The sequence below is a fragment of the Triturus cristatus genome, chromosome 3_1 (genome assembly GCF_964204655.1).
Source record: "Triturus cristatus chromosome 3_1, aTriCri1.1, whole genome shotgun sequence".
Lineage (NCBI taxonomy): Eukaryota > Metazoa > Chordata > Amphibia > Caudata > Salamandridae > Triturus > Triturus cristatus.
The window spans coordinates 349,607-367,108 of NC_140583.1; positions in this window are offsets into that span (position 1 = coordinate 349,607).

A 17,502-nucleotide genomic window follows, 5' to 3' on the forward strand; every position below is an offset into this window, starting at 1 on the left:
CCAACTCCATCCTGGAGCCTTAGACCCTAACACCGAGCCCTAATCCCTAGTCCAGAGCCCTAAGCTCTAAAAGCCGACCCGCCAAAATCTAGCCCTAAGCCCTAGCACCGAGCCGCCAACCCCATCCGGGAACCATAGACCCTAACGTCGAGCCCTAAGCCCTAGCCTGCAGCCCTAAGCCCTAAAAGCCGACCCCTCAAAACCTAGCCCTAAGCCCTAGCACCGAGACGCCAACCCCATTCAGGAGCCCTAGAACCTACCGCCGAGCCCTAAGCCCTAAAAGCCAACCTCCCTAAACCTAGCCCTAAGCCCTAGCACCGAGTCGCCAACTCCATCCTGGAGCCTTAGACCCTAACACCGAGCCCTAATCCCTAGTCCAGAGCCCTAAGCTCTAAAAGCCGACCCGCCAAAATCTAGCCCTAAGCCCTAGCACCGAGCCGCCAACCCCATCCGGGAACCATAGACCCTAACGTCGAGCCCTAAGCCCTAGCCTGCAGCCCTAAGCCCTAAAAGCCGACCCCTCAAAACCTAGCCCTAAGCCCTAGCACCGAGACGTCAACCCCGTTCAGGAGCCCTACACCTTAACGCCGAGCCCTAAGCCCTAAAAGCCAACCTCCCAAAACCTAGCCCTAAGCCCTAGCACCGAGTCGCCAACTCCATCCGGGAGCCCTAGACCGTAACACCGAGCCCTAAGCCCTAGCCCAGAGCCCTAAGCGCTAATAGCCGACCCGCCAAAACCTAGCCCTAAGCCCTAGCACCGAGCCGCCAACCCCATCCGGGAGCCCTAGACCCTAACGCCGAGCCCTAAGCCCTAGCCCGGAGCCCTAAGTCCTAAAAGCCGACCCCCCCAAAACCTAGCCCTAAGCCCTAGCACCGACCCGCCAATCCCATCCGGGAGCCCTAGACCCTAACATCGAGCCCTAAGCCGTAGCCTGGAGCCCTAAGCCCTAAAAGCCGACCCCTCAAAACCTAGCCCTAAGCCCTAGCACCGAGACGTCAACCCCGTTCAGGAGCCCTACACCTTAACGCCGAGCCCTAAGCCCTAAAAGCCAACCTCCCAAAACCTAGCCCTAAGCCCTAGCACCGATCCGCCAACCCAATCCGGGAGCCCTAGACCCTAACACCGAGCCCTAAGCCCCAGCCCAGAGCCCTAAGCCCTAAAAGCCGACCCCTCAAAACCTAGCCCTAAGCCCTAGCACCAAGACGTCAACCCCATTCAGGAGCCCTAGAACCTAACACCGAGCCCTAAGCCCTAAAAGCCGACCCGCCAAAACCTAGCCCTATGCCCTAGCACCGAGCCGCCAACCCCATCCGGGAGCCCTAGACCCTAACGCTGAGCCCTAAGCCCTAGCCCAGAGCCCTAAGCCCTAAAAGCCGACCCCTCAAAACCTAGCCCTAAGCCCTAGCACCGAGACGCCAACCCCATTCAGGAGCCCTAGAACCTACCGCCGAGCCCTAAGCCCTAAAAGCCAACCTCCCTAAACCTAGCCCTAAGCCCTAGCACTGAGTCGCCAACTCCATCCTGGAGCCTTAGACCCTAACACCGAGCCCTAATCCCTAGTCCAGAGCCCTAAGCTCTAAAAGCCGACCCGCCAAAATCTAGCCCTAAGCCCTAGCACCGAGCCGCCAACCCCATCCGGGAACCATAGACCCTAACGTCGAGCCCTAAGCCCTAGCCTGCAGCCCTAAGCCCTAAAAGCCGACCCCTCAAAACCTAGCCCTAAGCCCTAGCACCGAGACGTCAACCCCGTTCAGGAGCCCTACACCTTAACGCCGAGCCCTAAGCCCTAAAAGCCAACCTCCCAAAACCTAGCCCTAAGCCCTAGCACCGAGTCGCCAACTCCATCCGGGAGCCCTAGACCGTAACACCGAGCCCTAAGCCCTAGCCCAGAGCCCTAAGCGCTAATAGCCGACCCGCCAAAACCTAGCCCTAAGCCCTAGCACCGAGCCGCCAACCCCATCCGGGAGCCCTAGACCCTAACGCCGAGCCCTAAGCCCTAGCCCGGAGCCCTAAGTCCTAAAAGCCGACCCCCCCAAAACCTAGCCCTAAGCCCTAGCACCGACCCGCCAATCCCATCCGGGAGCCCTAGACCCTAACATCGAGCCCTAAGCCGTAGCCTGGAGCCCTAAGCCCTAAAAGCCGACCCCTCAAAACCTAGCCCTAAGCCCTAGCACCAAGACGTCAACCCCATTCAGGAGCCCTAGAACCTAACACCGAGCCCTAAGCCCTAAAAGCCGACCCGCCAAAACCTAGCCCTATGCCCTAGCACCGAGCCGCCAACCCCATCCGGGAGCCCTAGACCCTAACGCTGAGCCCTAAGCCCTAGCCCAGAGCCCTAAGCCCTAAAAGCCGACCCCTCAAAACCTAGCCCTAAGCCCTAGCACCGAGACGTCAACCCCGTTCAGGAGCCCTACACCTTAACGCCGAGCCCTAAGCCCTAAAAGCCAACCTCCCAAAACCTAGCCCTAAGCCCTAGCACCGAGTCGCCAACTCCATCCGGGAGCCCTAGACCGTAACACCGAGCCCTAAGCCCTAGCCCAGAGCCCTAAGCGCTAATAGCCGACCCGCCAAAACCTAGCCCTAAGCCCTAGCACCGAGCCGCCAACCCCATCCGGGAGCCCTAGACCCTAACGCCGAGCCCTAAGCCCTAGCCCGGAGCCCTAAGTCCTAAAAGCCGACCCCCCCAAAACCTAGCCCTAAGCCCTAGCACCGACCCGCCAATCCCATCCGGGAGCCCTAGACCCTAACATCGAGCCCTAAGCCGTAGCCTGGAGCCCTAAGCCCTAAAAGCCGACCCCTCAAAACCTAGCCCTAAGCCCTAGCACCGAGACGTCAACCCCATTCAGGAGCCCTAGAACCTAACGCCGAGCCCTAAGCCCTAAAAGCCGACCCGCCAAAACCTAGCCCTATGCCCTAGCACCGAGCCGCCAACCCCATCCGGGAGCCCTAGACCCTAACGCTGATCCCTAAGCCCTAGCCCAGAGCCCTAAGCCCTAAAAGCCGACCCCCCAAAACCTAGCCCTAGCACCGACCCGCCAATCCCATCCGAGAGCTCTAGAGCCTAACGTCAAGCCCTAAGCCCTAGCCTGGAGCCCTAAGCCCTAAAAGCCGACCCCTCAAAACCTAGCCCTAAGCCCTAGCACCGAGACATCAACCCCACTCAGGAGCCCTAGACCCTAACGCCGAGCCCTAAGCCCTTAAAGCCAACCTCCCAAAACGTAGCCCTAAGCCCTAGCACTGAGCCGCCAACCCCATCCGGGAGCCCTAGACCCTAACACCGAGCCCTGAGCCCCAGCCCAGAGCCCTAAGCCCTAAAAGCCGACCCCTCAAAACCTAGCCCTAAGCCCTAGCACCGAGCCGCCAACCCCATCCGGGAGCCCTAGACCCTAACGTCGAGCCCTAAGCCCTAGCCTGCAGCCCTAAGCCCTAAAAGCCGACCCCTCAAAACCTAGCCCTAAGCCCTAGCACCGAGACGTCAACCCCGTTCAGGAGCCCTACACCTTAACGCCGAGCCCTAAGCCCTAAAAGCCAACCTCCCAAAACCTAGCCCTAAGCCCTAGCACCGAGTCGCCAACTCCATCCGGGAGCCCTAGACCGTAACACCGAGCCCTAAGCCCTAGCCCAGAGCCCTAAGCGCTAATAGCCGACCCGCCAAAACCTAGCCCTAAGCCCTAGCACCGAGCCGCCAACCCCATCCGGGAGCCCTAGACCCTAACGCCGAGCCCTAAGCCCTAGCCCGGAGCCCTAAGTCCTAAAAGCCGACCCCCCCAAAACCTAGCCCTAAGCCCTAGCACCGACCCGCCAATCCCATCCGGGAGCCCTAGACCCTAACATCGAGCCCTAAGCCGTAGCCTGGAGCCCTAAGCCCTAAAAGCCGACCCCTCAAAACCTAGCCCTAAGCCCTAGCACCAAGACGTCAACCCCATTCAGGAGCCCTAGAACCTAACACCGAGCCCTAAGCCCTAAAAGCCGACCCGCCAAAACCTAGCCCTATGCCCTAGCACCGAGCCGCCAACCCCATCCGGGAGCCCTAGACCCTAACGCTGAGCCCTAAGCCCTAGCCCAGAGCCCTAAGCCCTAAAAGCCGACCCCTCAAAACCTAGCCCTAAGCCCTAGCACCGAGACGTCAACCCCGTTCAGGAGCCCTACACCTTAACGCCGAGCCCTAAGCCCTAAAAGCCAACCTCCCAAAACCTAGCCCTAAGCCCTAGCACCGAGTCGCCAACTCCATCCGGGAGCCCTAGACCGTAACACCGAGCCCTAAGCCCTAGCCCAGAGCCCTAAGCGCTAATAGCCGACCCGCCAAAACCTAGCCCTAAGCCCTAGCACCGAGCCGCCAACCCCATCCGGGAGCCCTAGACCCTAACGCCGAGCCCTAAGCCCTAGCCCGGAGCCCTAAGTCCTAAAAGCCGACCCCCCCAAAACCTAGCCCTAAGCCCTAGCACCGACCCGCCAATCCCATCCGGGAGCCCTAGACCCTAACATCGAGCCCTAAGCCGTAGCCTGGAGCCCTAAGCCCTAAAAGCCGACCCCTCAAAACCTAGCCCTAAGCCCTAGCACCGAGACGTCAACCCCATTCAGGAGCCCTAGAACCTAACGCCGAGCCCTAAGCCCTAAAAGCCGACCCGCCAAAACCTAGCCCTATGCCCTAGCACCGAGCCGCCAACCCCATCCGGGAGCCCTAGACCCTAACGCTGATCCCTAAGCCCTAGCCCAGAGCCCTAAGCCCTAAAAGCCGACCCCCCAAAACCTAGCCCTAGCACCGACCCGCCAATCCCATCCGAGAGCTCTAGAGCCTAACGTCAAGCCCTAAGCCCTAGCCTGGAGCCCTAAGCCCTAAAAGCCGACCCCTCAAAACCTAGCCCTAAGCCCTAGCACCGAGACATCAACCCCACTCAGGAGCCCTAGACCCTAACGCCGAGCCCTAAGCCCTTAAAGCCAACCTCCCAAAACGTAGCCCTAAGCCCTAGCACTGAGCCGCCAACCCCATCCGGGAGCCCTAGACCCTAACACCGAGCCCTGAGCCCCAGCCCAGAGCCCTAAGCCCTAAAAGCCGACCCCTCAAAACCTAGCCCTAAGCCCTAGCACCGAGCCGCCAACCCCATCCGGGAGCCCTAGACCCTAACGTCGAGCCCTAAGCCCTAGCCTGCAGCCCTAAGCCCTAAAAGCCGACCCCTCAAAACCTAGCCCTAAGCCCTAGCACCGAGACGTCAACCCCGTTCAGGAGCCCTACACCTTAACGCCGAGCCCTAAGCCCTAAAAGCCAACCTCCCAAAACCTAGCCCTAAGCCCTAGCACCGAGTCGCCAACTCCATCCGGGAGCCCTAGACCGTAACACCGAGCCCTAAGCCCTAGCCCAGAGCCCTAAGCGCTAATAGCCGACCCGCCAAAACCTAGCCCTAAGCCCTAGCACCGAGCCGCCAACCCCATCCGGGAGCCCTAGACCCTAACGCCGAGCCCTAAGCCCTAGCCCGGAGCCCTAAGTCCTAAAAGCCGACCCCCCCAAAACCTAGCCCTAAGCCCTAGCACCGACCCGCCAATCCCATCCGGGAGCCCTAGACCCTAACATCGAGCCCTAAGCCGTAGCCTGGAGCCCTAAGCCCTAAAAGCCGACCCCTCAAAACCTAGCCCTAAGCCCTAGCACCGAGACGTCAACCCCATTCAGGAGCCCTAGAACCTAACGCCGAGCCCTAAGCGCTAATAGCCGACCCGCCAAAACCTAGCCCTAAGCCCTAGCACCGAGCCGCCAACCCCATCCGGGAGCCCTAGACCCTAACGCCGAGCCCTAAGCCCTAGCCCGGAGCCCTAAGTCCTAAAAGCCGACCCCCCCCCAAAACCTAGCCCTAAGCCCTAGCACCGACCAGCAAATCCCATCCGGGAGCCCTAGACCCTAACATCGAGCCCTAAGCTCTAGCCTGGAGCTCTAAGCCCTAAAAGCCGACCCCTCAAAACCTAGCGCTAAGCCCTAGCACCGAGACGTCAACCCCATTCAGGAGCCCTAGAACCTAACGCCGAGCCCTAAGCCCTAAAAGCCGACCCGCCAAAACCTAGCCCTATGCCCTAGCACCGAGCCGCCAACCCCATCCGGGAGCCCTAGACCCTAACGCCGAGCCCTAAGCCCTAGCCCGGAGCCCTAAGTCCTAAAAGCCGACCCCCCCAAAACCTAGCCCTAAGCCCTAGCACCGACCCGCCAATCCCATCCGGGAGCCCTAGACCCTAACGCTGAGCCCTAAGCCCTAGCCCAGAGCCCTAAGCCCTAAAAGCCGACCCCTCAAAACCTAGCCCTAAGCCCTAGCACCGAGACGCCAACCCCATTCAGGAGCCCTAGAACCTACCGCCGAGCCCTAAGCCCTAAAAGCCAACCTCCCTAAACCTAGCCCTAAGCCCTAGCACCGAGTCGCCAACTCCATCCTGGAGCCTTAGACCCTAACACCGAGCCCTAATCCCTAGTCCAGAGCCCTAAGCTCTAAAAGCCGACCCGCCAAAATCTAGCCCTAAGCCCTAGCACCGAGCCGCCAACCCCATCCGGGAACCATAGACCCTAACGTCGAGCCCTAAGCCCTAGCCTGCAGCCCTAAGCCCTAAAAGCCGACCCCTCAAAACCTAGCCCTAAGCCCTAGCACCGAGACGTCAACCCCGTTCAGGAGCCCTACACCTTAACGCCGAGCCCTAAGCCCTAAAAGCCAACCTCCCAAAACCTAGCCCTAAGCCCTAGCACCGAGTCGCCAACTCCATCCGGGAGCCCTAGACCGTAACACCGAGCCCTAAGCCCTAGCCCAGAGCCCTAAGCGCTAATAGCCGACCCGCCAAAACCTAGCCCTAAGCCCTAGCACCGAGCCGCCAACCCCATCCGGGAGCCCTAGACCCTAACGCCGAGCCCTAAGCCCTAGCCCGGAGCCCTAAGTCCTAAAAGCCGACCCCCCCAAAACCTAGCCCTAAGCCCTAGCACCGACCCGCCAATCCCATCCGGGAGCCCTAGACCCTAACATCGAGCCCTAAGCCGTAGCCTGGAGCCCTAAGCCCTAAAAGCCGACCCCTCAAAACCTAGCCCTAAGCCCTAGCACCGAGACGTCAACCCCATTCAGGAGCCCTAGAACCTAACGCCGAGCCCTAAGCCCTAAAAGCCGACCCGCCAAAACCTAGCCCTATGCCCTAGCACCGAGCCGCCAACCCCATCCGGGAGCCCTAGACCCTAACGCTGATCCCTAAGCCCTAGCCCAGAGCCCTAAGCCCTAAAAGCCGACCCCCCAAAACCTAGCCCTAGCACCGACCCGCCAATCCCATCCGAGAGCTCTAGAGCCTAACGTCAAGCCCTAAGCCCTAGCCTGGAGCCCTAAGCCCTAAAAGCCGACCCCTCAAAACCTAGCCCTAAGCCCTAGCACCGAGACATCAACCCCACTCAGGAGCCCTAGACCCTAACGCCGAGCCCTAAGCCCTTAAAGCCAACCTCCCAAAACGTAGCCCTAAGCCCTAGCACTGAGCCGCCAACCCCATCCGGGAGCCCTAGACCCTAACACCGAGCCCTGAGCCCCAGCCCAGAGCCCTAAGCCCTAAAAGCCGACCCCTCAAAACCTAGCCCTAAGCCCTAGCACCGAGCCGCCAACCCCATCCGGGAGCCCTAGACCCTAACGTCGAGCCCTAAGCCCTAGCCTGCAGCCCTAAGCCCTAAAAGCCGACCCCTCAAAACCTAGCCCTAAGCCCTAGCACCGAGACGTCAACCCCGTTCAGGAGCCCTACACCTTAACGCCGAGCCCTAAGCCCTAAAAGCCAACCTCCCAAAACCTAGCCCTAAGCCCTAGCACCGAGTCGCCAACTCCATCCGGGAGCCCTAGACCGTAACACCGAGCCCTAAGCCCTAGCCCAGAGCCCTAAGCGCTAATAGCCGACCCGCCAAAACCTAGCCCTAAGCCCTAGCACCGAGCCGCCAACCCCATCCGGGAGCCCTAGACCCTAACGCCGAGCCCTAAGCCCTAGCCCGGAGCCCTAAGTCCTAAAAGCCGACCCCCCCAAAACCTAGCCCTAAGCCCTAGCACCGACCCGCCAATCCCATCCGGGAGCCCTAGACCCTAACATCGAGCCCTAAGCCGTAGCCTGGAGCCCTAAGCCCTAAAAGCCGACCCCTCAAAACCTAGCCCTAAGCCCTAGCACCGAGACGTCAACCCCATTCAGGAGCCCTAGAACCTAACGCCGAGCCCTAAGCGCTAATAGCCGACCCGCCAAAACCTAGCCCTAAGCCCTAGCACCGAGCCGCCAACCCCATCCGGGAGCCCTAGACCCTAACGCCGAGCCCTAAGCCCTAGCCCGGAGCCCTAAGTCCTAAAAGCCGACCCCCCCCCAAAACCTAGCCCTAAGCCCTAGCACCGACCAGCAAATCCCATCCGGGAGCCCTAGACCCTAACATCGAGCCCTAAGCTCTAGCCTGGAGCTCTAAGCCCTAAAAGCCGACCCCTCAAAACCTAGCGCTAAGCCCTAGCACCGAGACGTCAACCCCATTCAGGAGCCCTAGAACCTAACGCCGAGCCCTAAGCCCTAAAAGCCGACCCGCCAAAACCTAGCCCTATGCCCTAGCACCGAGCCGCCAACCCCATCCGGGAGCCCTAGACCCTAACGCCGAGCCCTAAGCCCTAGCCCGGAGCCCTAAGTCCTAAAAGCCGACCCCCCCCCAAAACCTAGCCCTAAGCCCTAGCACCGACCAGCAAATCCCATCCGGGAGCCCTAGACCCTAACATCGAGCCCTAAGCTCTAGCCTGGAGCTCTAAGCCCTAAAAGCCGACCCCTCAAAACCTAGCGCTAAGCCCTAGCACCGAGACGTCAACCCCATTCAGGAGCCCTAGAACCTAACGCCGAGCCCTAAGCCCTAAAAGCCGACCCGCCAAAACCTAGCCCTATGCCCTAGCACCGAGCCGCCAACCCCATCCGGGAGCCCTAGACCCTAACGCTGATCCCTAAGCCCTAGCCCAGAGCCCTAAGCCCTAAAAGCCGACCCCCCAAAACCTAGCCCTAGCACCGACCCGCCAATCCCATCCGAGAGCTCTAGAGCCTAACGTCAAGCCCTAAGCCCTAGCCTGGAGCCCTAAGCCCTAAAAGCCGACCCCTCAAAACCTAGCCCTAAGCCCTAGCACCGAGACATCAACCCCACTCAGGAGCCCTAGACCCTAACGCCGAGCCCTAAGCCCTTAAAGCCAACCTCCCAAAACGTAGCCCTAAGCCCTAGCACTGAGCCGCCAACCCCATCCGGGAGCCCTAGACCCTAACACCGAGCCCTGAGCCCCAGCCCAGAGCCCTAAGCCCTAAAAGCCGACCCCTCAAAACCTAGCCCTAAGCCCTAGCACCGAGCCGCCAACCCCATCCGGGAGCCCTAGACCCTAACGTCGAGCCCTAAGCCCTAGCCTGCAGCCCTAAGCCCTAAAAGCCGACCCCTCAAAACCTAGCCCTAAGCCCTAGCACCGAGACGTCAACCCCGTTCAGGAGCCCTACACCTTAACGCCGAGCCCTAAGCCCTAAAAGCCAACCTCCCAAAACCTAGCCCTAAGCCCTAGCACCGAGTCGCCAACTCCATCCGGGAGCCCTAGACCGTAACACCGAGCCCTAAGCCCTAGCCCAGAGCCCTAAGCGCTAATAGCCGACCCGCCAAAACCTAGCCCTAAGCCCTAGCACCGAGCCGCCAACCCCATCCGGGAGCCCTAGACCCTAACGCCGAGCCCTAAGCCCTAGCCCGGAGCCCTAAGTCCTAAAAGCCGACCCCCCCAAAACCTAGCCCTAAGCCCTAGCACCGACCCGCCAATCCCATCCGGGAGCCCTAGACCCTAACATCGAGCCCTAAGCCGTAGCCTGGAGCCCTAAGCCCTAAAAGCCGACCCCTCAAAACCTAGCCCTAAGCCCTAGCACCGAGACGTCAACCCCATTCAGGAGCCCTAGAACCTAACGCCGAGCCCTAAGCGCTAATAGCCGACCCGCCAAAACCTAGCCCTAAGCCCTAGCACCGAGCCGCCAACCCCATCCGGGAGCCCTAGACCCTAACGCCGAGCCCTAAGCCCTAGCCCGGAGCCCTAAGTCCTAAAAGCCGACCCCCCCCCAAAACCTAGCCCTAAGCCCTAGCACCGACCAGCAAATCCCATCCGGGAGCCCTAGACCCTAACATCGAGCCCTAAGCTCTAGCCTGGAGCTCTAAGCCCTAAAAGCCGACCCCTCAAAACCTAGCGCTAAGCCCTAGCACCGAGACGTCAACCCCATTCAGGAGCCCTAGAACCTAACGCCGAGCCCTAAGCCCTAAAAGCCGACCCGCCAAAACCTAGCCCTATGCCCTAGCACCGAGCCGCCAACCCCATCCGGGAGCCCTAGACCCTAACGCCGAGCCCTAAGCCCTAGCCCGGAGCCCTAAGTCCTAAAAGCCGACCCCCCCCCAAAACCTAGCCCTAAGCCCTAGCACCGACCAGCAAATCCCATCCGGGAGCCCTAGACCCTAACATCGAGCCCTAAGCTCTAGCCTGGAGCTCTAAGCCCTAAAAGCCGACCCCTCAAAACCTAGCGCTAAGCCCTAGCACCGAGACGTCAACCCCATTCAGGAGCCCTAGAACCTAACGCCGAGCCCTAAGCCCTAAAAGCCGACCCGCCAAAACCTAGCCCTATGCCCTAGCACCGAGCCGCCAACCCCATCCGGGAGCCCTAGACCCTAACGCTGAGCCCTAAGCCCTAGCCCAGAGCCCTAAGCCCTAAAAGCCGACCCCTCAAAACCTAGCCCTAAGCCCTAGCACCGAGACGCCAACCCCATTCAGGAGCCCTAGAACCTACCGCCGAGCCCTAAGCCCTAAAAGCCAACCTCCCTAAACCTAGCCCTAAGCCCTAGCACCGAGTCGCCAACTCCATCCTGGAGCCTTAGACCCTAACACCGAGCCCTAATCCCTAGTCCAGAGCCCTAAGCTCTAAAAGCCGACCCGCCAAAATCTAGCCCTAAGCCCTAGCACCGAGCCGCCAACCCCATCCGGGAACCATAGACCCTAACGTCGAGCCCTAAGCCCTAGCCTGCAGCCCTAAGCCCTAAAAGCCGACCCCTCAAAACCTAGCCCTAAGCCCTAGCACCGAGACGTCAACCCCGTTCAGGAGCCCTACACCTTAACGCCGAGCCCTAAGCCCTAAAAGCCAACCTCCCAAAACCTAGCCCTAAGCCCTAGCACCGAGTCGCCAACTCCATCCGGGAGCCCTAGACCGTAACACCGAGCCCTAAGCCCTAGCCCAGAGCCCTAAGCGCTAATAGCCGACCCGCCAAAACCTAGCCCTAAGCCCTAGCACCGAGCCGCCAACCCCATCCGGGAGCCCTAGACCCTAACGCCGAGCCCTAAGCCCTAGCCCGGAGCCCTAAGTCCTAAAAGCCGACCCCCCCAAAACCTAGCCCTAAGCCCTAGCACCGACCCGCCAATCCCATCCGGGAGCCCTAGACCCTAACATCGAGCCCTAAGCCGTAGCCTGGAGCCCTAAGCCCTAAAAGCCGACCCCTCAAAACCTAGCCCTAAGCCCTAGCACCGAGACGTCAACCCCATTCAGGAGCCCTAGAACCTAACGCCGAGCCCTAAGCCCTAAAAGCCGACCCGCCAAAACCTAGCCCTATGCCCTAGCACCGAGCCGCCAACCCCATCCGGGAGCCCTAGACCCTAACGCTGATCCCTAAGCCCTAGCCCAGAGCCCTAAGCCCTAAAAGCCGACCCCCCAAAACCTAGCCCTAGCACCGACCCGCCAATCCCATCCGAGAGCTCTAGAGCCTAACGTCAAGCCCTAAGCCCTAGCCTGGAGCCCTAAGCCCTAAAAGCCGACCCCTCAAAACCTAGCCCTAAGCCCTAGCACCGAGACATCAACCCCACTCAGGAGCCCTAGACCCTAACGCCGAGCCCTAAGCCCTTAAAGCCAACCTCCCAAAACGTAGCCCTAAGCCCTAGCACTGAGCCGCCAACCCCATCCGGGAGCCCTAGACCCTAACACCGAGCCCTGAGCCCCAGCCCAGAGCCCTAAGCCCTAAAAGCCGACCCCTCAAAACCTAGCCCTAAGCCCTAGCACCGAGCCGCCAACCCCATCCGGGAGCCCTAGACCCTAACGTCGAGCCCTAAGCCCTAGCCTGCAGCCCTAAGCCCTAAAAGCCGACCCCTCAAAACCTAGCCCTAAGCCCTAGCACCGAGACGTCAACCCCGTTCAGGAGCCCTACACCTTAACGCCGAGCCCTAAGCCCTAAAAGCCAACCTCCCAAAACCTAGCCCTAAGCCCTAGCACCGAGTCGCCAACTCCATCCGGGAGCCCTAGACCGTAACACCGAGCCCTAAGCCCTAGCCCAGAGCCCTAAGCGCTAATAGCCGACCCGCCAAAACCTAGCCCTAAGCCCTAGCACCGAGCCGCCAACCCCATCCGGGAGCCCTAGACCCTAACGCCGAGCCCTAAGCCCTAGCCCGGAGCCCTAAGTCCTAAAAGCCGACCCCCCCAAAACCTAGCCCTAAGCCCTAGCACCGACCCGCCAATCCCATCCGGGAGCCCTAGACCCTAACATCGAGCCCTAAGCCGTAGCCTGGAGCCCTAAGCCCTAAAAGCCGACCCCTCAAAACCTAGCCCTAAGCCCTAGCACCGAGACGTCAACCCCATTCAGGAGCCCTAGAACCTAACGCCGAGCCCTAAGCGCTAATAGCCGACCCGCCAAAACCTAGCCCTAAGCCCTAGCACCGAGCCGCCAACCCCATCCGGGAGCCCTAGACCCTAACGCCGAGCCCTAAGCCCTAGCCCGGAGCCCTAAGTCCTAAAAGCCGACCCCCCCCCAAAACCTAGCCCTAAGCCCTAGCACCGACCAGCAAATCCCATCCGGGAGCCCTAGACCCTAACATCGAGCCCTAAGCTCTAGCCTGGAGCTCTAAGCCCTAAAAGCCGACCCCTCAAAACCTAGCGCTAAGCCCTAGCACCGAGACGTCAACCCCATTCAGGAGCCCTAGAACCTAACGCCGAGCCCTAAGCCCTAAAAGCCGACCCGCCAAAACCTAGCCCTATGCCCTAGCACCGAGCCGCCAACCCCATCCGGGAGCCCTAGACCCTAACGCTGAGCCCTAAGCCCTAGCCCAGAGCCCTAAGCCCTAAAAGCCGACCCCTCAAAACCTAGCCCTAAGCCCTAGCACCGAGACGCCAACCCCATTCAGGAGCCCTAGAACCTACCGCCGAGCCCTAAGCCCTAAAAGCCAACCTCCCTAAACCTAGCCCTAAGCCCTAGCACCGAGTCGCCAACTCCATCCTGGAGCCTTAGACCCTAACACCGAGCCCTAATCCCTAGTCCAGAGCCCTAAGCTCTAAAAGCCGACCCGCCAAAATCTAGCCCTAAGCCCTAGCACCGAGCCGCCAACCCCATCCGGGAACCATAGACCCTAACGTCGAGCCCTAAGCCCTAGCCTGCAGCCCTAAGCCCTAAAAGCCGACCCCTCAAAACCTAGCCCTAAGCCCTAGCACCGAGACGTCAACCCCGTTCAGGAGCCCTACACCTTAACGCCGAGCCCTAAGCCCTAAAAGCCAACCTCCCAAAACCTAGCCCTAAGCCCTAGCACCGAGTCGCCAACTCCATCCGGGAGCCCTAGACCGTAACACCGAGCCCTAAGCCCTAGCCCAGAGCCCTAAGCGCTAATAGCCGACCCGCCAAAACCTAGCCCTAAGCCCTAGCACCGAGCCGCCAACCCCATCCGGGAGCCCTAGACCCTAACGCCGAGCCCTAAGCCCTAGCCCGGAGCCCTAAGTCCTAAAAGCCGACCCCCCCAAAACCTAGCCCTAAGCCCTAGCACCGACCCGCCAATCCCATCCGGGAGCCCTAGACCCTAACATCGAGCCCTAAGCCGTAGCCTGGAGCCCTAAGCCCTAAAAGCCGACCCCTCAAAACCTAGCCCTAAGCCCTAGCACCGAGACGTCAACCCCATTCAGGAGCCCTAGAACCTAACGCCGAGCCCTAAGCCCTAAAAGCCGACCCGCCAAAACCTAGCCCTATGCCCTAGCACCGAGCCGCCAACCCCATCCGGGAGCCCTAGACCCTAACGCTGATCCCTAAGCCCTAGCCCAGAGCCCTAAGCCCTAAAAGCCGACCCCCCAAAACCTAGCCCTAGCACCGACCCGCCAATCCCATCCGAGAGCTCTAGAGCCTAACGTCAAGCCCTAAGCCCTAGCCTGGAGCCCTAAGCCCTAAAAGCCGACCCCTCAAAACCTAGCCCTAAGCCCTAGCACCGAGACATCAACCCCACTCAGGAGCCCTAGACCCTAACGCCGAGCCCTAAGCCCTTAAAGCCAACCTCCCAAAACGTAGCCCTAAGCCCTAGCACTGAGCCGCCAACCCCATCCGGGAGCCCTAGACCCTAACACCGAGCCCTGAGCCCCAGCCCAGAGCCCTAAGCCCTAAAAGCCGACCCCTCAAAACCTAGCCCTAAGCCCTAGCACCGAGCCGCCAACCCCATCCGGGAGCCCTAGACCCTAACGTCGAGCCCTAAGCCCTAGCCTGCAGCCCTAAGCCCTAAAAGCCGACCCCTCAAAACCTAGCCCTAAGCCCTAGCACCGAGACGTCAACCCCGTTCAGGAGCCCTACACCTTAACGCCGAGCCCTAAGCCCTAAAAGCCAACCTCCCAAAACCTAGCCCTAAGCCCTAGCACCGAGTCGCCAACTCCATCCGGGAGCCCTAGACCGTAACACCGAGCCCTAAGCCCTAGCCCAGAGCCCTAAGCGCTAATAGCCGACCCGCCAAAACCTAGCCCTAAGCCCTAGCACCGAGCCGCCAACCCCATCCGGGAGCCCTAGACCCTAACGCCGAGCCCTAAGCCCTAGCCCGGAGCCCTAAGTCCTAAAAGCCGACCCCCCCAAAACCTAGCCCTAAGCCCTAGCACCGACCCGCCAATCCCATCCGGGAGCCCTAGACCCTAACATCGAGCCCTAAGCCGTAGCCTGGAGCCCTAAGCCCTAAAAGCCGACCCCTCAAAACCTAGCCCTAAGCCCTAGCACCAAGACGTCAACCCCATTCAGGAGCCCTAGAACCTAACACCGAGCCCTAAGCCCTAAAAGCCGACCCGCCAAAACCTAGCCCTATGCCCTAGCACCGAGCCGCCAACCCCATCCGGGAGCCCTAGACCCTAACGCTGAGCCCTAAGCCCTAGCCCAGAGCCCTAAGCCCTAAAAGCCGACCCCTCAAAACCTAGCCCTAAGCCCTAGCACCGAGACGTCAACCCCGTTCAGGAGCCCTACACCTTAACGCCGAGCCCTAAGCCCTAAAAGCCAACCTCCCAAAACCTAGCCCTAAGCCCTAGCACCGAGTCGCCAACTCCATCCGGGAGCCCTAGACCGTAACACCGAGCCCTAAGCCCTAGCCCAGAGCCCTAAGCGCTAATAGCCGACCCGCCAAAACCTAGCCCTAAGCCCTAGCACCGAGCCGCCAACCCCATCCGGGAGCCCTAGACCCTAACGCCGAGCCCTAAGCCCTAGCCCGGAGCCCTAAGTCCTAAAAGCCGACCCCCCCAAAACCTAGCCCTAAGCCCTAGCACCGACCCGCCAATCCCATCCGGGAGCCCTAGACCCTAACATCGAGCCCTAAGCCGTAGCCTGGAGCCCTAAGCCCTAAAAGCCGACCCCTCAAAACCTAGCCCTAAGCCCTAGCACCGAGACGTCAACCCCATTCAGGAGCCCTAGAACCTAACGCCGAGCCCTAAGCCCTAAAAGCCGACCCGCCAAAACCTAGCCCTATGCCCTAGCACCGAGCCGCCAACCCCATCCGGGAGCCCTAGACCCTAACGCTGATCCCTAAGCCCTAGCCCAGAGCCCTAAGCCCTAAAAGCCGACCCCCCAAAACCTAGCCCTAGCACCGACCCGCCAATCCCATCCGAGAGCTCTAGAGCCTAACGTCAAGCCCTAAGCCCTAGCCTGGAGCCCTAAGCCCTAAAAGCCGACCCCTCAAAACCTAGCCCTAAGCCCTAGCACCGAGACATCAACCCCACTCAGGAGCCCTAGACCCTAACGCCGAGCCCTAAGCCCTTAAAGCCAACCTCCCAAAACGTAGCCCTAAGCCCTAGCACTGAGCCGCCAACCCCATCCGGGAGCCCTAGACCCTAACACCGAGCCCTGAGCCCCAGCCCAGAGCCCTAAGCCCTAAAAGCCGACCCCTCAAAACCTAGCCCTAAGCCCTAGCACCGAGCCGCCAACCCCATCCGGGAGCCCTAGACCCTAACGTCGAGCCCTAAGCCCTAGCCTGCAGCCCTAAGCCCTAAAAGCCGACCCCTCAAAACCTAGCCCTAAGCCCTAGCACCGAGACGTCAACCCCGTTCAGGAGCCCTACACCTTAACGCCGAGCCCTAAGCCCTAAAAGCCAACCTCCCAAAACCTAGCCCTAAGCCCTAGCACCGAGTCGCCAACTCCATCCGGGAGCCCTAGACCGTAACACCGAGCCCTAAGCCCTAGCCCAGAGCCCTAAGCGCTAATAGCCGACCCGCCAAAACCTAGCCCTAAGCCCTAGCACCGAGCCGCCAACCCCATCCGGGAGCCCTAGACCCTAACGCCGAGCCCTAAGCCCTAGCCCGGAGCCCTAAGTCCTAAAAGCCGACCCCCCCAAAACCTAGCCCTAAGCCCTAGCACCGACCCGCCAATCCCATCCGGGAGCCCTAGACCCTAACATCGAGCCCTAAGCCCTAGCCTGGAGCCCTAAGCCCTAAAAGCCGACCCCTCAAAACCTAGCGCTAAGCCCTAGCACCGAGACGTCAACCCCATTCAGGAGCCCTAGAACCTATCGCCGAGCCCTAAGCCCTAAAAGCTGACCCGCCAAAACCTAGCCCTATGCCCTAGCACCGAGCCGCCAACCCCATCCGGGAGCCCTAGACCCTAACGCTGAGCCCTAAGCCCTAGCCCAGAGCCCTAAGCCCTAAAAGCCGACCCCCCAAAACCTAGCCCTAAGCCCTAGCACCGACCCGCCAATCCCATCCGGGCGCCTAGAGCCTAACGTCAAGCCCTAAGCCCTAGCCTGGAGCCCTAAGCCCTAAAAGCCGAACCATCAAAACCTAGCCCTAAGCCCTAGCACCGAGTCATCAACCCCACTCAGGAGCCCTAGACCCTAACGCCGAGCCCTAAGCCCTAAAAGCCAATCTCCCAAAACCTAGCCCTAAGCCCTAGCACCGATCCGCCAACCCAATCCGGGAGCCCTAGACCCTAACACCGAGCCCTAAGCCCCAGCCCAGAGCCCTAAGCCCTAAAAGCCGACCCCTCAAAACCTAGCCCTAAGCCCTAGCACCAAGACGTCAACCCCATTCAGGAGCCCTAGAACCTAACACCGAGCCCTAAGCCCTAAAAGCCGACCCGCCAAAACCTAGCCCTATGCCCTAGCACCGAGCCGCCAACCCCATCCGGGAGCCCTAGACCCTAACGCTGAGCCCTAAGCCCTAGCCCAGAGCCCTAAGCCCTAAAAGCCGACCCCTCAAAACCTAGCCCTAAGCCCTAGCACCGAGACGCCAACCCCATTCAGGAGCCCTAG